Genomic DNA, 23,796 nt, shown 5'->3' on the forward strand with positions numbered 1-23,796 from the left:
AGGGAAGGATCAGGTATGCGTGAATTTTATATGTGAAGCACTTATGTATGTATTGGAACACAATGCCTTTCAGTTTGGTGACCACTGGTTTGCCCAGCGAACCGGCACGGCAATGGGCACGCCAGTGGCACCAATTTATTCTATTTCTAGCTATGTGGGAAGAGCAGTTGTTTTACTCCACTACTAACCCATTTAAAACCAATATAATGCACTGGTCAAGATATATTGACGATTGCCTGATTATTTGGGATGGTTCTAAGGAAAGGTTTAGTGAATTTGCCACCTATATTAACACCAACAATTTATGCAATTTACATTGAACCTCTCTGATACAGATTTTCAATTTTTGGATGTCACATTACTTGCCTCCCCTCATGGTATCTCAGTGAAAGGTTATAGGAAAAAAAACTGCCACCAACTCACTATTGCACTTCAATAGTTTTCACCCTGCTCATGTATCAAAATCACTGCCATACAGTCAATTTCTTCGTTTACGCCAGAACAATTCAGAATATTCTTCTTTCTTACAACAATCATGTGAACTGATGCAGAGATTAAGAGACAGGGGCTATAATGAACAAGTTATACAGGATGCTTTCTCCAAGGCAAGAATGAAAAATAGGGAAGCATTAGTATTCAACAGGGGGAACGGCAAGAAAGGTGAAATGACCCGAGCCGTTTTCTCATTTAACTCCTTAAGGACTTAGGACGTATGAGTATGTCCTAAGTCCGGTCCCTGTCTATAACGGGGGGTCCCGCCGGGATGGTCTCGGTGCCTATTCACAGCCGGGACCCGCGGCTAATAGCGCGCAGCCGCGATTGTTCGGCCACCCGCTATTAATCCTTCCGATGCAGTTTTGAGCGCCGCATCGAAAGGGAAAGTAAATGATAAAATCGAGATGCCCCGATCAGCTACCCGGAGAGAAGAATGTCCCTACCTTCTTCAGTTGGCGTCCCGGCTTTGATTGCTCCATGCCTGAGTTACAGGCTGGAGCAATCAACAGACGATTACACAGCTTGTTGCCATGCAACAGCAAGGCAACAATCTGTTTATGCAATCAGCCATTGCAAGCTCATAGGTCCCTATAGGAGCTATGAGCTCGCAATAAAAAGTGTTAAAAAAAGTTAACCCTTTCAGGTATTCCCTTCTGAATTAAAAGTTTAAATCACCCAGCAGTTCCTAGTAACAAAATAAAAATAAACATATGTGGTATCACCGCTTGCGGAAATGTCCGAATTATAAAAATATACCACTTTTAAAACCGCACATTCAATGGCGTAAGCGCAAAAAAATTCCAAAGTCCAAAATAGCGCATTTTTGATCACTTTTTATACCACAAAAAAGTGAATAAAAAGTGATCAAATAGTCTGATCAGAACACAAATGGTACCGCTAAAAACTTCAGATCACGGCGCAAAAAATGAGCCCTCATAGGGCCCTGAACACAGAAAAAAGGAGATTTTTTACACTTACCGTAAAATCTTTTTCTCAGAAGCTCCATTGGGGGACACAGGAACAAACCATGGGTATATCTTGCTGCCACTAGGAGGCTGACACTAGGCATACAAAAAAAGAAGTCGGCCCCTCCCAGCAGGGTATACCCCGTTGTAGTCCCACAGAAATAGGAGGAACCGAAAAATACAGAGTCCAGAGGGCGCCCTGTCAAAAACAACGAAACAACCAACTGACAGGCGACTGACTCTCAGAACACAACTAACAGCACAGGGTGGGAGCTGTGTCCCCCCAATGGAGCTTCTGAGAAAAAGATTTTACGGTAAGTGTAAAAAAAAATCTCCTTTTCTCATTCAGCTCCATTGGGGGACAGAGGAACCGTGGGACATACCAAAGAAGTCCCCTGGGGTGGGAAAACTATGTAACCCAGAATCAAGCGGACGGCCGAACCACCGCTGCCTGCAAAACCTTACACTCGAAAGAGGCGTCAGCGGATGCAGAAGTGTGCACTTGGTAAAACTTGGTGAATGTGTGCACCGAAGACCAAGTCGCCGCCTTACACACCTGTAGGGCCGAAGCCCTGTTAAAGACCGCCCAAGAGGCCCCCACAGAGCGAGTGGAGTGAGCCGTAACCCGGAAGGGAGGATCCTTCCCCTTGGAGAGGTATGCTTCAGAAATGGCGGACCGGATCCATCTTGAGATGGTAGCCTTAGAAGCCGGCAGACCCTTGCGTCGGCCCTCCGGAAGGACAAACAGCTACTCCGACCGTCGTAAAAAAGTGGCCTTGAGGTAGACTCGCAAGGCTCGCACCACATCCAGATTGTGCAGAGAACGCTCCTTAGGATGAGATGGAGCAGGGCAGAAGGAAGGGAGAACGATATCCTCGTTCAGATGGAAAGACGAAACCACCTTCGGTTGAAAAGAAGGAACCGGCCGAAGTACTGCCTTGTCCTGATGGAGAATCAGGAAGGGAGGTTGACAAGAAAGAGCTGCCAATTCCAACACCCGACGGATCGAGGTCACAGCAACCAAAAAGGCGACCTTCCAGGAAAGGAACCAAAGAGAAATATCCCGGATAGGTTCGAACGGGGCAGATTGCAGGGCACTGAGGACCAAGTTCAAGTCCCAAGGGGAAGTAGGAGACCTGACGGGAGGAATCTCGTGAGCCACTCCTTGAAGGAAGGTGTGAACCGAGGAATCAGAAGCCAGATTCCGCTGAAAAAGAACAGAGTGCGCCGACACTTGACCCTTGAGAGAGCTAAGGGCCAGGCGCGTCTCAAGACCAGACTGTAAAAACGCCAGAAGGTTCGTTAGAGAGAAACGAACCGGTGAAAGAGCGTGGGCCTCACACCACCGAAAATAAGCCCTCCAAGTCCTATGGTAGATCCTAGCCGAGGATGGCTTATGCGCCTTGAGCATAGTGCGAACGACCCTAGATGAAAAACCGCGAGCCTTCAATACCGCGGTTTCAACCGTCACGCCGTCAAACGCAGCGGCTGTGAATTGGGGTGGCAAAGAGGACCCTGAGACAGAAGTTCGAGGCGATCTGGCAGTCGGAATGGAACGTCCGCCACGAGTCAAACCACGTCGGCGTACCAAGATCGGTGAGGCCAATCCGGAGGCACTAGGATGGCCGGTACGCTTTCCGCCTTGAGTTTCCTGAGCACTCGTGGAAGGAGGGGAATCGGCAGAAACCGGTACGGAAGAGTGAACCAAGACCAAGGAATGACGAGGCTCGCATCCGTCGTAAGAACCAGCCAGTTCAATGGGAGAAACGAGCGGCTGAAGGAGGGGAGAGTGGAGCCACCAAAGAAGAAACTGGCGAGCCGAGCTGGGCAGGCGGATCTGATGGTCCAAGGACAGAGGGGATCCGTCCCACAGAGACAGAATAGCCCACTGAAGTGGACGGCAACGGAACTGTGCAAACGGAACCGCCGTAATGGCCGCCACCATCCTGCCCAGTACTGATATGCATGTCCGAACGGACACTGGATAAGGGCGTCTCAAGAGACGAACACCTGGCAACAGGGCACTCCGTTTGTCCGGAGGGAGGAAGATTTGGGCGCTCTTTGTGTCGAACCGGAGGCCCAGAAAGACCAGAGATCGGGAGGGAGAAAGGTTGGATTTCTCCTCGTTGATCAGCCACCCGAAGCTGGCTAGGGTCAGCAGAGTGATGTGGAGACTCTCCACGTTCTGGATCCGGGACGGGGCCTTGATAAGCAAGTCGTCCAGGTAAAGAAGGACAGACACACCCCGGGACCTGAGAATGGCCATGACAGCCGCCAAGACCTTGGTAAAAACCTGTGGGGCTGTAGCCAGGCCGAAGGGCAGAGCCACAAATTGAAAGTGACCTTGCGGAACGGCAAAACGCAGAAAACGTTGATGAGGAGGAAAAATCGGAATGTGAAGATACGCATCCCGAATGTCCACTAAAGACAGGAATTCGCCCTGATCCATGGATGCCACGATCGACCGCAGGGACTCCATACGGAAGTGGCGAAGATGCCGATTGGGAAGCTTTAGGTCCAAAATCGGACCGACTGAATCCTCCTTTTTGGGCACCACAAAGAGGAGTAGAAACCCCTGAAACGGTCTTGGGGCGGGATGGGCACGATAACACCCTGCTGCAGCAGAGTGCGGATGGCAGAATGAAAACCTTTTGCCAGAGTAGGTGAACGAGGAGGCCAGGATCGAAAAAAAAGATCCCGGGGAAAAGAAGCGAACTCTATTCGGTAACCGTCGGAGATGACGTCCCGAACCCAAGAGTCCTGGACTTGTGCCAACCAGACGCCCCGAAAAAGAAGTAAACGACCGCCCACCCGGGACGGAGTCCCAGGTGGGGACGCCCCTTCAGGTCGAGGCGGGTTTACGGGTTCCTGATTTGGCGGGAAATCGGTTGGAGGGATTATCCTGCTTCCAGAAGGAGCGAAGTTTGAAGGACGGGCCCTGCCTACCTTGCGATGGGCTCGATTTTTCCTGGCGCCCTTGACCCAAGGGGCGAAAGGACCGAAAAGAGGTTGACTTACGAAAACCCCCACGAGCCGCAGTGTTGCGAGCCTTGTTCTGGGGAAACAAAGAACTTTTACCTCCTGTAGCCTCAGAGATGATGTCATGGCTTTCCAAAAAGGCGACCGCCAGTAAAGGCCATAGCCGTCAGAGATTTCTTGGAAGCCGAATCGGCGTTCCAAGCTTTGAGCCACATAGAACGCCAAATGGCGACCAGGTTGCCAGACGTGACAGCCGCACAGCGAGCAGACTCCAACGAAACCTGGTATAAATATTCGCCTGCGTCCGACACCTGACGGGCAATGTCAGCCAGATCGTCCGGGGAGGTCCCGGACAACAGAGCGTGACGAAGCTGAGAAGCCCAGACCGCTAAGGCCTTTGCCACCCAAGTGGAAGAAAAAGCCGGAAGCAGGGAGGATCCCACAGCTTCAAAAGTGTATTTGGCCAAATTTTATACCCGCTTGTCTGCTGGATCCTTTAGGAAGCGGCATCCGCCAACGGTAGAGTGGTGGATTTGGACAAATGGGAGACCGGAGGGTCCACAGACGGCGGAACAGTCCATTTAGATATAAGGTCCTGAGAGAATGGACACAGAGTGTTCAGTTTTTTAGAGCCTTGGAAGCGCTTCTCTGGAAGTTTCCAGGCTGTCTCCAGAAGCACATCAAACTCCTTATGAGACTGGAAGTACTTAGGAGAGCGAGGAGTGCGTGCAAAGGAGACCTCAGGAGCAGGGTCCGAGGGTCCAGGGTCCTGTAGACGGAAAGTGTCCCTGACTGCAGACACTAGGCCATCCACCAAGTCAAATAAAAAAAAGCACAAACGGATGCGCTCCGTAGTGTAACACCAAAGGTGAGTTGGTAAAGCTAAGTGTGAATTGCGCTTACCACATGAAGTTGTACTCCAACCAAGTACAACAATGGAACAGGGTGTATCAAAGGGTCTCTGCAGCTTCGTCCCGCTGAAATAGAATCACGATAAAAACAAGCAATCTCCAGGTAGCAGAGCGGGATCAATGGAAGCGCTGAGACCAGATAAGAAGTTAAAAGGATTTCCCATAATGCAACGCGTTTCACGGTCACCCGCTTCCCAGGCATGTTTGGTTTAGCAGATTACAAGGTATATATAGGGAAAAGGGGTTAACCCCTTCAAGGAGGAAAATTAAATTAACCCCTTGAGGGGTCAAGCCCTTTAAGCCCTTCACAACAAGATAGAAGCACATAATAACATCACAACAAAGTACCCAATAAAACAAATACAATACAATTAAAAACAAATATTAAATTTTAACAAAAAAATATTAAAAATATTATAGTACTATATATATAAAAAAAAAAAAAAATATATATATATATTTTTTTTTTTTTCCCCTTCCTCCATCTTTCCCATTTTTTTCTCCTTTATTTATTTATTTTTTCCTCTTTCCTCTTTTTTCTCTTCGATGTTTTAACGGGCATTTTCCAGTGTCTCATTAAGACCATCTGGAAATAAAGTAACCAAAGAAAATTTTTCTTATTTATCTTCTTATGTTAATCACCTTTTTGCTTTTTTTCTATTGATAATGAGATGTACGGTTTTGTAATTGTATTTGTAAGGGTGCATTCACACCACGTTTTGTACATACGGGTGCCGGATCCGGCGGGGGAGGGGCAAACCGGGCGATCCCGTACCCCAGCCGGATCAGCCCGTGACTCCATTTACTTTAATGACCCGACCGGAGTCAAACGGTGACTTCGGTCGGCTCAGTTTCGACCCGTATGCGGTTTTGGACCGGACCTAAAACCGTAGTGAACTACGGTTTTAGGTTCGGTAACCGCGCATACGGGTCAAAACTGAGCCGACCGGAGTCACCGTTTGACTCCAGTCGGGTCATTAGTTACGGCACCCGTATGTACAAAACGTGGTGTGAATGCACCCCAACAATGAATGTAATCTGATGCTGTGCTATTCAGATTGGTTAGTGGAAGGATATAGACGGGGCTCCAGCCACTCCCTATATGCTTTGACAAAGCGTAATTACACACGAAACCAGCGCTGGTTGGCGTCTTGGTCCAGCTCCTCTTTTACCTGCTATGCTTTAATAAAGAAAGCTTTTAACTGCAAATTTACCCAGTGCCGTGGTTCTATTTCTTTTAAGTAGGATTAATTAACGATATATTTTAATAGTTTGGACATTTACACACGTGGTGATACCACATGTTTATATTTATTTTTATTTACATAGTTTTTTTTTTGTTCGTCGCTTCTGAAGGGTTAATACTGGGCATCACCGCGATCAGTGATGTCCGGTATTAGCCGCAGGTCCCGGCCATTGATGGCTGCCAGGACCGACCCGATATGACGTGGGGTCACCGCATAACCCCGCGTTATATCGCGGGTGCCGGCACAGGATGTAAATATAGGTCCTGCGTCGTTAAGGAGTCAATGGCTAAAAATATGCCCAAAAATACACTGTGTGAACATGGCCTAAATGTACAGAAAGCATAGAAGGAAAAACACCCGAGATATGCATGTTACATAACACTATTTGCTGCAGCACCTAATACAAATCATCCATTTTTATTTTTTTTAGGAACCATAGGTTCTACGTTGTATTTTCTCATAAAATGAAGAAAAAGATCACACATAGTTTTGGTTCAAATAAATAACCTTTATTGAATAAAACAAATTAATAGTCTTAAGCACCAAAACTGTGAGTTTGCAATTACATATAATATGAGAATTTGTGATTTAAAAACAAGGGTTGGGGGGAGTAAAGTGAAGGAATAATTCAACTAAAATAGAAAAAAGCTAATGAGAAACACAAAATAAAATATTTTCATCTTATAATATTGCTATATATAAATGTTAAAAAAAGAAGATACTTTCATCACTTAATGAATACTTTAGAATAATAGATTGTTGGAACTGGACATTTCTGCATCACCATTTACAATACAATGTGCATCTGGAAATAGTCATATTAAAGTGACATTGTTTCATTGAAAGAGCAGTGTGCCACATTGCTTCAGTTCTAGTATATTGCACAAAGCTATTGTGAGCAGCCTGCCTTATCCTATGACAATTTCTCATAATAAAAACAAAAGTCAGCTGAGCGCAAAACGGGTACAGGCTGCTTACCATATACAAGATCCAACTTATAGGCAAATGTACTGTAGGCTTGAGCACCGAAAGATTGTAACGCTGTCTTCTGTCACGGGGGGGGGGGTGCTAAGAAAATTACCGTACACGTAACTAGAGGGCACAGTAGGCACATGCTACACGCTGAGCCAACAGAGGACATTTCTCATTCATAGATGCTTACTAAAGGATTGTAACATAAGATCTGTCACTCCAAATACTACTGAAACTGCAAAGAAATAGCAATAAAAAAAAAAAAAAAGACAAAAGCTAATTTATAAACATTATAGTCAACAAAGAGGCTGTGACAGGCTTTACAGTGCCAAATTTGGGGGATGCCTATTCTTTTTAAGGGTATGGTCCCATGTATCGCTTTTGCAGTGTATTTTACGCTGTGCAAAATCGTCAGCAGCAGTGGGAAATATGCTGCGCATTCTCAGATGATCATACACACTGGGCTAGCCGGCGGTAGCACTGTGTTTTCAGTGAAGATTAGAGGTGGAGCAGTGCGCTGGCTTACAATCTTCACTGAGAACGCAGGCCTGCAGCCGGCTAGCCCTGTGTGTGTGATCATCTGAGAATAGGCAGCGTATTTCCCACTGTTCAGACGATTTTGCGCAGTGTGAAATACGCCGTGTAAGCGATACATGGGATTGTACCCTTACGTTGTTTTACAACTAAAATCTTTAATGAATTAGTAGCAGATTCAGTAAAGTGACAGTACACATATATCTCATGCATTCTTTCCCCAATTCAGAAAGTCATGGCTGAAATGGGTTAAACATTTTACAAAGGACCTGTTCATTCTCCTTTTAGTAAATCTGTAACACATCCATAGCAGAAGATACCCACTCAATGAAACAACCTTTTATTAAAGGGGTACTCCAGTGGAAAACTTTTTTTTTTTGTTTAGTTTTTTTAATCAACTGGTGCCAGAAAGTTAATCGGATTTCTAATCAAAAATCTTAATCCTTCCAGTACTTATTAGCTGCTGAACACTATAGAGGAAGTGCTTTTCTTTTTGGAACACAGAGCTGTCTGCTGACATCACGAGCACAGTGCTCTCTGCTGACATCTCTGTCCTTTTTAGGAACTGTCCAGAGCAGCATATGTTTTCTATGGGGATTTTCTCCTACTCTGGACAGTTCTTAAAATGGACAGAGGTGTCAGCAGAGAGCACTGTGCTCATGATGTCAGCAGAGAGCTCTGTGTTCCAAAAAGAAAAGAACTTCCTCTGTAGTGTTCAGCAGCTAATAAGTACTGGAAGGATTAAGATTTTTGAATAGAAGTCATTTACAAATCTGATTAACTTTCTGTCACCAGCTGATTTAAAAAAAAAAATAAAAAAAAAGTTTTCCACTGGAGTACCTCTTTAAGTAGAAAAGAATCATGATTCAGGACTGGTCATATCAGGAAGAGGGTACGCAGAATTCTTCGGTAGGCTCATTTCTGCTTCCTATCCGGTTTTGTGACCAGACCTAAAACAGTAGTATATTACGGTGTTAGGTCCGCTCAGAAAACCAGATATGGGTCGAAAATGAGCTGACTGGAGTCAAATGGTGACTCCAAACGGCTCATTAAAGTCAATGGATTTCAGCGCCAGTCTGGCTGGGGTACGGGAGCGCACGGTTTTCCCCTCCCCCAGCCGGATCCGACAGCCACAGGCTGAAAACGTGGTGTGAAAGCACCCTTACCCAGAAATTTCTACACTTCACGTTATAGTGCTTTACTAAAGTGCTGTGGCTTTTTTTTTCCACCTAAGGGGTTAAAAGCAACATTCAGCATATTGTCGTGTATAGTTACATTTTAAAAATAATAAGTTAAATCCATAAAAACTATATACAATATCACTAAACTGGTGTGGCAATTTAAGAGGCCTCCACAGTCTTTTAGTTAAAGTACATTTAAGGGCTTAGTTATATCAAACCTATCATATCCTATAGTATAGCGTATATGGAAACTCTGATCAAAAATGTTAGAGGACACGTTGCCAACCGCAAAAAAATTAGACTGCATTATTATTAAATAGCTTATTATACAGCATTTATAATTTTTTGCTACGCCCTTCTGTTCTTAAGATATGAGGGTCTACATTTGTCTAATTCAGGGAATCAGATGGGCAGGACTTAATTTAAATAATAGGAGTGAATATCAGGTGATTGGTGGGATTATATAGTCAGGGGGTGTATTCGGTATACATACCCTGTAATGTACAACATACACACTCCCACCCATCAACTGAACTGAAACCGGAAGACAGATCAAGAAAACGGGAAAAAAAATGTGTGATTAGGACGCCTTAAGATGTTAAATTATTGTAAATTCAAAATTTTTGGAAGGATGGCCACAGGTCCTCTTTAATGTCAGGCACCACATTTGGAGATCCATATAGTATTCATATAGCAGGGCGCATCAATCTAGCAGCCTCTATAGCCTAAAGTCTGCAAACTGTGGCCCTCCCGCTGTTGCAAAACTACAACTCCTAGAATGCACGGACAGCCGTTGGCTGTCCGGGCATTCTAGGAGTTGTAGTTTTGCATGCTGGGAGTTGTAGTTTTGAAACAGCGGGAGGGCCACAGTTTGGAGACCACTGATCTATAGGCTCCGTGTGCATGCTGATGTGCGCGGTCCTTCCAAATATCCAAGTATACTATTAATACAAATAGAAAGTGCATTGTTACAAGATAGGAACATGGAAATAAAAAGGACAGAACTGATATAAATACAAACTTTTACAAACTAAAAGCATCCAAACTAAACAGAGAAAATGTTGCCCTTAAGTTGACCAGCTAATGTGTATAGAGATCTCCTGACTCTCAACAGATGATGTCTGGGAAGAGAAGGATAAAGCATGCTGGATTGCAAATGCCTGACCTCTATATATTCGGGTAGATAACGCACGCACTGTCTAGTAGTGGCTCACCTCCACTCTACCTATTCAGACAACATGAACGTCAGCTGAACCAATTATTCATACTTATGGTGGGATCAGGACATATAAACTGTTCCAGGAAGAAATGTTCATTCAGCAACTATCGAAGATGTGACAAGGGTGCACAGTCTGAGGTTAGCTGGGGAAAGATCAGAAACAACTAGGGATGTCTGATACAGATAATGGTATCAGTGCCAATACCAGATATTACAAGAGTATTTGGAGCAAATGTCCCCGATACCTGCAGACCATGAATAAATAAAAATCCCTCTTCCCTACGCTCCCATGTAAAGGCCTCTCAACGTCCGCTCTGTCATCCGTAGTGGTGCAGGACCTCTCACATTATGATGTCTTTTCATTACGAGCATCGACCTTCCTCTGCCTTAATAGGAAGGGTTCCCTACTAACTTACAAGGGGGCTTCTACCTTTTTACTGGAGGCTTCTAACTAATGGTGGTGGTGGGGGATTACCTACCTACTGGGGGCTTCTACCTAATACAGGGGTATCATTTACCTCAGGGGGCTTCTACCCAACAGAGGGGAGAGGGAATTCCCAACCAAACTCTTGGGGGCATATTTTAATTATGAGGGTCAGTGAGGTCCTATTGTTCGGCTTTCACCTAAGGCTTCACAAAGTCTAGCAAAGCTCTGCTGTCTCAAAAAAAGGTACAAAAAAGTATCGGTAATTAGTATCGGTCAATAAAAAAATAAAAAAAAAGGTGAAAATGTGAGAATATCTGATGGTTCCAGCAGATGTGGTTGGTAAATCCACAATAAGTAAATGTAAGCATGGCCGAGATTATATATTGATCCTAAGATCAAAATAAAGAATAATATAGGGGGAATGGAATAGGGTTTTTTTCTGTCGATCTTTAGTGTAACATTTAGACCACATTTAGATCACATTTATTGTGTCTAAATGTAGAAGTAATTTTAGCTCTAGAAACAGGAATGCACCTTTGCAAAAGAATGCCAAAAAAATTAAAAATAAACTTACATAAAACACTGGGAAAGGTTTTTCCTAATAGCTTCCTAATGGAGCTGTAAAAATCAGTATGAACAAAGGTAGAATTGTAGAGTCAGCTCTCCCAACCATAATTCACGTGGAGGCACAGGATCCAGATCAGTGGAAGCACGGTTGGTTGCTGGGCCGGGTCCCAATTAGATGAATTCAAGGAAAAAAAAAAATCAGGTTTTCCAGCTTCCATAAAAACTGTAAATTTATTTCATTCCATTAATAAAGTGCAAAAATATAGTAGTGTCCCCATAAAAGCCAAATGACGCGTTTCGGTTTAGTAATAAACCTTAAAGGGGTATTCCGGTGAAAAACTTTTTTTTTTTTTTTTTTTTTAAATCAACTGGTGCCAGAAAGTTAAACAGATTTGTAAACTACTTCTATTAAAAAATCTTAATCCTTCCTGTACTTATTAGCTGCTGAATACTACAGAGGAAATACTTTTCTATTTGAAACACAGAGCTGTCTGCTGACATCACGAGCACAGTGCTCTCTGCTGACATCTCTGTCCATTTTAGGAACTGTCCAGAGTAAAAGAAAATCCCCATAGCAAACATATGCTGTTCTGGACAGTTCCTAAAATGGACAGAGATGTCAGCAGAGAGCACTGTGCTCGTGATGTCAGAAGACAGCTCTGTGTTTCAAACAGAAAAGAATTTCCACTGTAGTATTCAGCAGCTAATAAGTACAGGAAGGATTAAGATTTTTTAATAGAAGCAATTTACAAATCTGTTTAACTTTCTGGCACCAGTTGATTTAAAAAAAAAAAGTTTTTCACCCCTTTAATCATAGCGATATCGCTATCATTAAGGTTTATTTATAAACCGAAATGGGTCGGAGTTTCATTTGGCATTTATGAGGACACTACTATGTTTTTGCACTTTTTTAATGGAATTAAGTAAATTTACTGTTTTAATGAAAGCTGGAAACATGACTTTTTTCTGTATAAATCAGTGCAGACATGGCAGAAGAATCATCTGCAGACACGTGATGTATTTGCAGCAATATCTGCATGTGTACTATGCAGTAGATTTCACCCCTCAACACTAACAGCTCTATCCACAGCTCACACTACATCTTTACTGCGAATCAAATACAAGATAATAATAGTAATAGAATATATCAAAGCTACAGAAAGAAAGCCCCAGTCTGTGTGGGTGCCTAATGTAAAATGAAATACTTGTGACTCAGTGGAACATATCCTCAGTGTTCACGAATAGATGAGCAGGGAAGGAGCTTCTGATGAAGAAAAACGCTTTCATGTAGGGCTGGAAAAGTGGGTGACAAGTTAATCACCTTTTTTTTCTGGCGAATGCAGTTGTATTAGGATATGAATTAAAGAACAGCTCTACATCATCAAAAGATGAGCTTCTCTTTTGAACCGATCATTTATTCCCAAAACACAGATCTGACCTAGCTGTTCTGTTTTACAGTATCGGGGTAAGGCATGCTGCCACAAAAACACTTCTAAAAGACTACTGCGTGTATCTGCTACAATTAGGAACCATTACACACACTGCTGCAACGGCTAATGGTTGTATGTGATCATCTATGAATAGGTCATTTACAAGAAATTACTGGTGGGTAAGAAAATATTACTACACCATGCTAAATAAATCTTTCATTGTGGGATACCTTAGAATATAAAAAGTTTGCAACAAAAAAAGGATTCAGACTCTGAAATATCTAGAAGAGTTCATGTCCTAGTTACTAAACAAGAACATTAGGAAGTTTCTTTATAACTTTTAAACTATATATATATTGAAGTATCTTTTAGACATTCTCTCATCTGGATCATCCCTTTCTATAAGCTTCATTAGGTCATGTGCACTTTATAGTGTGGTGGTCCCCAATAGGAACCACCACTAATCAAAAGCTTCGGCAGACTCTACATAACCATCTATGACAAGCTCATTCATCTGAATGCACTAAGCTTTCCCATCAAGAACAGTTGAGCACCAGGGGTGTAAGACGTCTGACCTACACTTTGGCAGCCCTAAGAAACATTAATATATGTGTTACTCTTTAAAGGGGTATTCTGGGTTTATATATCTTATCCCATCTCCAAAGGATAGGGGATAAAATGTATGATCGCAGGGGTCCTGCCACTGGGGACCCCCACGATCTCTGTGCAGCCTCCAAAACGGGGACGTGACATCACGGCCATGCCCCATAGTGACAGCATGCCACGCCCCCACTATTCATGTCTATGGGAAGGGGCATGACATTCCCATAGACATGAATGGAAGGTGAGTGACGTGACATCACGTCCCCGTCTCGGAGGCAGCGCCCCACACAGAATGCTGGGGGCTGCACAGAGATCGTGGGGGTCCCCAGTGGCTGGACCCCTGCAATCATACATCTTATCCCCTATCCTTTGGATTGGGGCATACGATTAATTAACCCAGAATACCCCTTTAAACATTATTGCAAAACACAAACCAAGAGGGCTCAATGCCACTTAAAGAAACAAAAAGACCTTCATTATAACATCCATTGCATTAGTTTACTGACAAAAAAACAAAAATAATAACAGGCTGTTACTACTTATTAACCATTCTGGCTAGGATATAACTTTTTAAGTTAACGTATCCCTTAAAGAAAGGAGCTGATAATGTTATTAGGTAGCATAAGAAATCATACTTCTCTTATCGGCTGAGTAGCCCTGTGTTTATACTTGTAGCAGTGGATACACAGGGCTATTGGGCTGCAGCAGGGAGCTCACACTAGTGGCTGGCATTGGCCCTACATGTGATCCTTCCCTTTAATTACATAATGCCATTTTGGTAATTTTTTTGCAGTGATGTTTAAATATAACTGGTAAAGTAAGTGATTATAGATATTTAAAAAAAAAATTGGTTCAGCGAACGTACATTTCACCGACTGAAAACAGCTTTAGATTATCATTTTAGTTTGCTACATGGTGCATTTTTGAATGAATAAAAAAAATTTGACTGAATAAAAAAACAAAAAAAAAAACTATTTAGGACTATTAACTCTTCATCTCCTGCTGTTACATATTCTATATACAACACATTTTTGAGTACAAGAAAGACTATGATATTAGAGATAAAAGCTGTTACCTCTCAAACAATGCACAAAGTATAAGAAATTAAATCGTTGGGGAAAATACCCACAGAAACCTTCAGGTACTTCAGAAAGGCACAAATATTCTAAAAGGTACTTCTAAGCATACATCATGTGCAAAATGCTAAATATTAAAAGGGGTTATTCCATTAATCATGTTTGAAGGGTTACTCCACCCCTCCAATGGATAGAGGATAAGATGTCTGATGTAAACGAATGGCGGGTGCTGCACAGCGGCGGGACCCTGCGATCTCTGTGCAGCACCCGGCGTTCGTTTAGAACGCTTGGAGCAGATTGCGGAGTCGTAAAAATCATGGCCACGCCCCCTCAATGCAAGTCTATGGGAGGGGGCGTGGCGGCCGCCACGCCCCCTCCCATAGACTTGCATTGAGGGGGCATGCTGTGATGTCGCAAGGGGCGTGGCTGTGATGTCACGACCCCGACCAAGCGTTTGGAACAAAATGGGGCAGCGGAGTACCCTTTTAAAGTCCTGGAAGCCTGTTCAAAGCTCATTTAAAGTAAATTACAGAGTTTTCAGCATAGCAAATACCCTTTCATTCATTCTATCAGGCAGCAGACAGGGTATCACTATGCAGAGACCTGACTGTTTGGGGGAGTGCCTGGGCATGTGTGTCCACCAGTATTCAGCTCAGTAGGTAGATGTGCCCACTGCTATACACTTTGAACACTAGGAGGCACCATACTAAGAAAGCCAACGTTCTAACTCTTCTCTGGAGTATTTTTTTAACCGCAGGATTTTACATCTATTTTTAGAGGTTTGCATTTTTTACCATTGACACACCAGCTCATGGAACTTCAAGCTCAGAATTCAGTGGGTGTTCCCTGTAATGCATACTTACAGATATCGCTGTGCTATATATAATGTGTGTGAACTCTACTAATCTGCTCTGACCATAGAAGCCTCTACAGTGGCAGTAAGAGGCAGGGAAGCAGTATAGGACTGCAGGATAAAAGTACACATTAGTTTACATATCACGTAACACACATCTGCAGAGCAGATCCATACATATTAGTAGGTCTTAACTATTTCCAAAGTTACTTCATATTTCAGTCTGGATGCATTAGAGCAAAGAATGGAGACAAAACTTACACACCCTTCATATTCTCATACACAATGCATTTGGGAATTATTATTATTATCTTGTCTACTTATCCTTCCTTTTGGATCTATATGCAACCACTTTTGCAATGTACACTGAAGAACTGAGGGAAATTTATCAAGGGTGGTGTAGGTGAACGATTTTGCTACACCTTTTATTTGTGTGGTGGTAACTAGAGATGAGGGAACATACAGTAAATATGATTCGTCACGAACTTCTCGGCTCGGCAGTTGATGACTTATCCTGCATAAATTAGTTCAGCTTTCAGGTGCTCCGGTGGGCTGGAAAAGGTGGATACAGTCCTAGGAAAGAGTCTCCAGCCCACCGGAGCACCTGAAAGCTGAACTCATTTATGCCGGATAAGTCATCAACTGCCGAGCTGAGAAGTTTGTGACGAATCGAATTTACTGTAAGTTCGCTCATCTCTACTGGTAATGTGTATACACGCCAAATTTAGGAAATATGGTGCTAGTACACTTTTATTTTATTTTTTTATTACACTTATGTGATGTATGGTTCCTCTTCTGCGACTTTTTCACCTGCTGGACCAAACTTTGTGACTTTTTTCAAATTTTGTCCACAGCCTGTTTTTTAACCCCTTAAGGACCGGAGGTTTTTCCGTTTTTGCATTTTCGTTTTTTGCTCCTTGCCTTTAAAAAATCATAACTCTTTCAAATTTACACCTAAAAATCCATATGATGGCTTATTTTTTGCGCCACCAATTCTACTTTGTAATGACGTCAGTCATTTTGCCCAAAAATCTATGGTGAAGCGGGAAAAAAAATCATTGTGCGACAAAATTGAAAGAAAAACGCTGTTTTGTAACTTTTGGGGGCTTCCGTTTCTACGTAGTAAATTTTTCGGTAAAAATGACACCTGATATGTATTCTGTAGGTCCATACGATTAAAATGATCCCCTACTTATATAGGTTTGATTTTGTCGGACTTCTGGAAAAAATCATAACTTCATGCAGGAAAATTAATACGTTTAAAATTGTCATCTTCTGACCCCTATAACTTTTTTATTTTTCCGTGTATGGGGCGGTATGAGGGCTCATTTTTTGCGCCGTGATCTGAAGTTTTTAACGGTACCATTTTTGCATTGATAGGACTTATTGATCACTTTTTATTCATTTTTAAATGATATAAAAAGTGACCAAAAATGCACTATTTTGGACTTTGGAATTTTTTTGCGCGCACGCCATTGACCGAGCGGTTTAATTAATGATATATTTTTATAATTCGGACATTTCCGCACGCGGTGATACCACATATGTTTATTTTAATTTTTATTTACACTGTGTTTTTTTTTTTATTGGAAAAGGGGGGTGATTCAAACTTTTAATAGGGGAGGAGTTAAATGATCTTTATTCACTTTTTTTTTTTCACTTTTTTTGTGCAGTGTTATAGGTCCCATAGGGACCTATAACACTGCACACACTGATCTTCTATGTTGATCACTGGTTTCTCATAAGAAACCAGTGATCAACGATTCTGCCGGATGACTGCTCATGCCTGGATCTCAGGCACTGAGCAGTCATTCGGCGATCGGACAGCGAGGAGGCAGGAAGGGGCCCTCCCGCTGTCCTGTCAGCTGTTCGGGATGCCGCGATTAGCCGCGGCTATCCCGAACAGCCCGACTGAGCTAGCCGGGAACTTTCACTTTCACTTTTAGCCGCGCGGCTCAGCTTTGAGCGCACGGCTAAAGGGTTAATAGCGCGCGGCGCCGCGATCGGCGCTGCGCGCTATTAGAGGCGGGTCCCGGCTTCACTATGACGCCGGGCCCGCCATGATATGATGCGGGGTTACTGTGTAACCCCGCGTTATATCAGAAGAGCAGGACCAAGGACGTACCGGTACGTCCTTGGTCCTTAAGGGGTTAAGTCAGGTCTGGGCTGGAGTAAATTTGTGACAAATTGTGCGACATGATTAGTTCACGACCACTGAAAAAAAGGTAACCAGACTATGGCATAGCTACACAATCTTTCAAAAAGCATCTAAAGTAAAAGTCGCAATAAAGTGTTTTCAAATATCAACACAACAAAACAGAGTAAAACAATGATACATTTCCCCGTCTGTATATTTTTAAGTCGACATAATTTTAATGGATAGATATCAGATGTTAAAGGTATAGAAATTCTATGTTTTTACAAAACTACACTTCCCCTCTTTGCATGGCAACACAAAATTGTTAATATTAAAATAAAGTTATATTCCCCTGCCTGCTCCCCTGCTGTGTCTGTCCCAATGGTCCATGTAGAAGACACCTGCCCAGCAAATCAATGGCCATAGCAAAAAACAGTTTTGGACACCGATTGGCTGAGCAGTCAAGAACACCATCGGGACAGATGTGGCAGCGGGTTGGACGTATTTTGTTACCATTATATGCCAGCCTAAGCCCTGACTCTATAATTTTACAGAAATGCCTTTAATAGCAAATAATGAATTCATACTCTTAAGTAAAAATATTCTGTATCAGAGACTTACCTGGACTTTAAGATATATTTCAAATTTTTTACAGTTTTTACCGTTTATACATAGATGATCTACATTACATTACTTATCTTGCATTGAGTTGGATTAATCTGTATTAGGTTAAGTCCACGCACAGCAGATATGCTGCAGACAATGTAAATACACACTCCAGGTATACCTGCAGTGTCATTTGTTTCCTGCAAGCTCAGCTGCATCGATGTTTTTCTTTACTGCAGCTGGGTCATGTGACCACCAGTCTTCTAACCAGCAGAAAACAATCTTTAATGTATAACAGGAAGTGTCTCTCCCGTGTAGCCAACTTCCTGTGAGAATAATCGCCTATCAGATCCCTCCCGGCAGCTTCAGACCCTTTCTCAATCAGCTCAATGCTCCCTATTTGTTTATTCTCTATGCACAGAATGTTGCTGAAGATTAGAATGTCTGTCCTCTCTGAGAGGACAGGAGTGCAGTGATTTAGATGGTGAGTCCATACACTCATACGATGCAGAGTTGTACAACTCTACTGACTTACACTGTCCCTGCTGTGTGCAGATGAGATGTCTGCAATGTGCTTTTTTGGATACTATCATTGTTTGTATTTTTTCATTGTAGGTTATATTGACACTGCTTTCCTCCTTATTAGAGCTAACAGGAAAGAAGGAAACAGACTAAAGATGCATATCATTTAGTCTATAGTGTGAGTTAAGGGAAAGTTCTATGCCACTGAGGAAATCTGAATCAAGATGGCAGATAACCCATGCATGCCACATGAACTAAAATAGGTATACACAAGGATTTACAAGAGTTGCTACATCATTATTCATTTATAGCCTACTCTGCACTGAATAAAAATAAAAAATATATATATTTCTTGGACTACCTACCTCCCTAGGCAACACATTTGCATCTAAATCTGAGACTTACAGTAAAGAACCAAAATACTAAGTCACCCTCTATATGGGAACTATTCCACACAGATTTTTTTTTTTTTTTTACAGTATGTGGATGAGATTTTGTAAAGTGCATATGCATTGTACTGTATTCTGCATTGGAAACCTGCAGTAAATCTGCTGTATGAACTTTACCTTATAGTCAAGAACTAGTAAGGTTCCAGAATCTCCTGGTAGGCAGGTGGTTAATGGTCTCTTTGATTCGCATTCTGGTGAGTGCCAACTCTACAGCAGTCACTATACAGTAATCTTATGTAGGGAAATATTCTATTTTCTCAGTGCATAATAACAGTTCAACTAAGGGCAATGTTTTGTGTCAAGGTTCTTGTGTTTCCAACTGCAACCAGCAGAATTGTGAAGGCAGCTCTGGAGCATAAGACAGATTACAACTCAGCACAAAATAAGTACTGCAATGTATTTTGAATATCACTCTACGTGTTAAGCAGATTATATCTACATATAAACTGTAAATATATGCTTATATATATGGTCCCTTTTGCTCAACAGGTAAATAGTGAATTTTGACATATCAAAGCACAACGAGTGGCTAAAATCCTAAATAGCAGAAATATATCCCCATGTACGTAAACAAAAAAAGTGCACAATTAGTGAATGTTTTAGTACTGAAGAACACTAGACTCACAGTTCCCCCAGCATACACAGTGCTAAGTTAGCGTTACGAGCTTGTAGAACAATTGCTTGCATAGTTCATACTTTAAAGATATCATGTTGTAAAAAAGGTAAGTGGCAAATATACACAAAAAAAATTATCTGTACACATTTAGCTTAAAAATATGGGAAGAAAAACATAACATTGCTGGATGAGTTTTTTCTATCTAGTAGGTAATGTATACCTTTAGGTAAGCCACAAAAAAATTACAGTGAAGCTAAAAACCAATATCACATATTTAAAATTATTTAAATATGTATAACATGTCAGGTTACAGCTTAACAACTGTGATCAAATGTTTAAAAGGGGCACCAAACCATCATTGACTAGGAATAAGGTTAAAGGAATATTTTAACCTTTATCACTTATCCACAAGATAGGGAATAAGTGTCCGATTCCTGGGGGTCTCCCCCTCCCCGCCATCTTAAGAGCAGGGAGTGGAGTCTACCGCTGGAATGGAGCAGCATCTCGTGATTGCATGAGGCTCTTTCATTCATTGTCTATCATTGTCACCCATATGGTGTATTTGCACGTGCAGGACCCATTGATCCATATTAACAAGAGATGCAGGTCCCGTTCTCATGAGCACAGGGGATCCCAATGGTCAGACATCCCAGCAATCAGACACCTGTCCCCTATCCAGAGAATAGGGATAAGTGTTAGAGGTTGGAATACCCCCTTAAGGAGGCAGGACTTAGCCTGTTTGGTTTCTCTTGCAGCAATCTGCCTCCTAGCAAGAGACAAAGCCTCAGCCTTTGCACTGCCCCAAATGTACTACCCGGGGCAGAAGGGGACAAAATGGAAACATACTGTACACTTGTTTTTTTCACTCTAGTGCCCCTTCAACTCAGCAGATACGTTTACATATAGAGTGAGGTAAACTACATCAACTCATACGCACCAATCCCTGCTTGCATTTTTAAGTAAAGAAGTCAAGGTACACTGATAAGAGCATAGATAAAAGGGACATTACATCTCTGGGTCACGCTATACTTCACAGCCATGGGAACCTCAATCATCATAATCACATTAATACAAAAACCACTTTCCTTTCGTGCAAAGTGGAACTTGCAGAATGGACCCTAAAATATCGAGGGACAATAAAAATAAAACTTTCATTTACTATTCACTGACATATGTAGAAAAGTACATTACCGATTTATAACTGTGCATGCTATGTACTATTGGAAAACTTGGATGCTAAAGCTTCACATGGGCATCATGCCTGAACCTCGGAAACTGTTTATTTCTAAAGAAAATAGCTATATCTACCAAGCAAACATTTTGGTTTTATCAAAACTAAGCAAAATATAATTTTTGTGCACAGCAGCCAAACTTGAAGCTTAGCATAAATCCCTCCATACACCAGACTGTTGGACAGTAGTGAATTTAGGTAGCTTGCTGGTCATAATTTATTTGTTAGGGGAAGGCTTTTCCTCATAAGAAACCATATGGCGGCCATCACAGCCTAACCATATCAAAGAAAATATGCACAGTAAATAATACTAGATATTTTTTTTTCCGAAGATTGATGTATAAATATACATTTTGCATTTTCCTTAGGAAAACCCAGTAAGGAAGTCAAACAATATTGCATAAAATAATTAAGATAAAATAAAAAGCCGTCAAATAAAAATGCAAAAATGTAAGAATTAGTAAAATGACTAACTGCTCCTTATATACAGTATGTTGTCAGTTGCATGAGCAGCTATATGTATTTGTTGAACAGCTTAAAAAAAAGCTCTTTTCGTCCACGACAAGTCTTGAAGAAAGAGTGTATGAGACATGGGACCAAAGTCTCAGGTGTACTTTACCCGACCTTCAAGAGACACAGGATGATTATTCTGTAATGTTCGTAATGGCAGGCACGCAAGCATGGCCGCCCCTTCAAAGAAATGTTGCTTTACTGTAATGTTACTGAAATCCATTGGATCATTGACTGGAGTAAACAGCACACAATCTACTTCTGATATATACAGTGCCTGATACTGTTGCTGGAAAGGAGGTCAGTCATTGTCATTCTCCATCACATGGATTGGGTTCAGTGCATCCAGTGATATGGATTTTATAGATGTCCTTTGTAGACTCCAAATTCACAAATAGTGTTTGCAAAGAAAAATACCAAACCTTTGTGCTGGCCGATAAGCAACATAAAGATAAAAATTGCATTTGGAAGCGAGGAATGCTCATAGAATCCAACTTGCGTGAAAGTATCACATAACTTATGACATGATTTTAATGGCATCTACCATATTATGAGGTTTCTCAGTAGCAGAAGCTCCTTAATGGATGTACCTGACGTACTTGCCTCCACATTCTTTTCTTCGTGCAGCAAAAGCAATTGGGTTTGGCTGTGGGTATCTCCATAGTTCATGAGATCCACCTGTGTGTGCACATAAAGAGACCACAACATGTTTATTAAATGTACATAACACATGAACTTTACTCACTGGCTACATACAACCATCAGCTGAGCATCTAGAAGCTATAACTGAGCCCCACAAGTGCCATGGCATCGCTTATCTTCTTACTCTGCCACCATTGCCTTTCTTATTTAGTAATGTTCAGGGCTCAGCTTGCAGGCATGAAATCTGGAAACAGGGCTCACCACTGGAAGTCATCCCTTGAACAAGGAGATCGAGGAATAGGGGGGTGAAGAAGCGAGCAATGCTGCAGCACGTGAGTGGCTTGGCCCCACCCCAGGACACTTCTACCCATTAAATGAAATTATGCCTGGAGTAAGTACCTTGTCATCACACTTCCTATTATATGTTCTATGGTGTCTGTAACTCATAGGGTAAAAATGAGCAGACAGACTTCCTTTTAACTTATTAATCTGTTAGTGCTCTTCTGTGGTACTGACCCAGTCAGGACACTCAAGGTGAATTTGTCTGTCATGACCCTTTCAGCACCCTAGGACTGTATCCACCTTTTCCAGCCCACCGGAGCACCTGAAAGCTGAACTAATTTATGCAGGAAACGACATCAACTGCCGAGCCGAGAAGTCCGTGACGAATCGAATTTACTGTAAGTTCGCTCATCTCTAATAGTGTGCAGTCTACCCTAGATGACATGCGCTCCTGACTGAGCTCAACGGGGTCCAGTCCTGGAGATCTGGGGGGGGGGGGGGGCCACTGTGATCAGCTACTCCTTTGATTTGAAGGGGTATTCCAGGATCTTTATTGGACTATGCTGCAGGGGCTGTAAAGTTAGTGTAGCTCATAATTGGGATCGACCGATAATGTTTTTTTTAGGGCCGATACCGATAATCGGTGGAGGTTAGGGCCGATAACTTATACCGATATTCCGGTATAAGTTATCGGCTATTTATCCCCCCGCGACACCGCTGCAGATAATTGATTTAAATCGGGCGCTTTAAATCAATGCACTGCAGTGGCTTTTGCGGTGCCATAGGCCGCCAGCGCCACCCGCTTCTCTCCCCCTGCCTGTCCAGGGGTCCTGAGACCTATCACCGCCACCGCTCCCCCCACCGCCGCAACCCCCCCCCCCCCCCCGACCCGCCGCACCGCACCCACGACCGCCCGCCTGCACCGCACCGGCCACATTGCCTCCCCCATCCCCGGTTTTATAATTACCTGTTCCCGGGGTCCACTCCACATCTGGCTCCGGTGGCATCCTTCTGAGCTGTCACTGTGCGCACTAACGGTGACGTCACATCGCGCAAGTCACGTCACTCGTCATTGCGCACAGCGTAACGCAGGATGCAGCAGGAGCAAGAAGTAGCGTGGGCCCCGGGAACAGGTAATTATAAAACCGGGGATGGGGGAGGCAATGGGGCCGGGGCGGTGCGTGGTGGGTGCGACGCGGTGCGGCGGGTGGGGCGTTGCGGGGCATTATCGGCAAGGTAATTGCCGATACCGATAATGCCCAAAATCGTGATTATCAGCCGATAATGTCGGCCATACCGATAATCGGTTGATCCCTAGTTCATAATATAGTGTCTGTAACTG

The 23,796-nt window shown here is 42.8% G+C and overlaps 1 protein-coding gene across 2 annotated transcripts in view; it reads right to left on the reverse strand.

The window, feature by feature from the left end:
• The window catches only part of JMY (junction mediating and regulatory protein, p53 cofactor), a 109,422-nt gene that overhangs the window by 5,901 nt on the left and 79,725 nt on the right, over positions 1 to 23,796 (reverse strand). Inside the window, exon 11 of one of the 2 annotated variants that reach the window (XR_008848160.1) lies at positions 22,121 to 22,208. The gene's annotated coding sequence lies outside the window, so the exon portion shown is untranslated. Of the gene's footprint in view, positions 1 to 17,387; positions 22,209 to 23,796 lie in introns of those variants that run through there. The other variant, XM_056541606.1, reaches the window with a different exon arrangement.

This window comes from Hyla sarda, chromosome 1, assembly GCF_029499605.1.
Source record: "Hyla sarda isolate aHylSar1 chromosome 1, aHylSar1.hap1, whole genome shotgun sequence".
NCBI lineage: Eukaryota > Metazoa > Chordata > Amphibia > Anura > Hylidae > Hyla > Hyla sarda.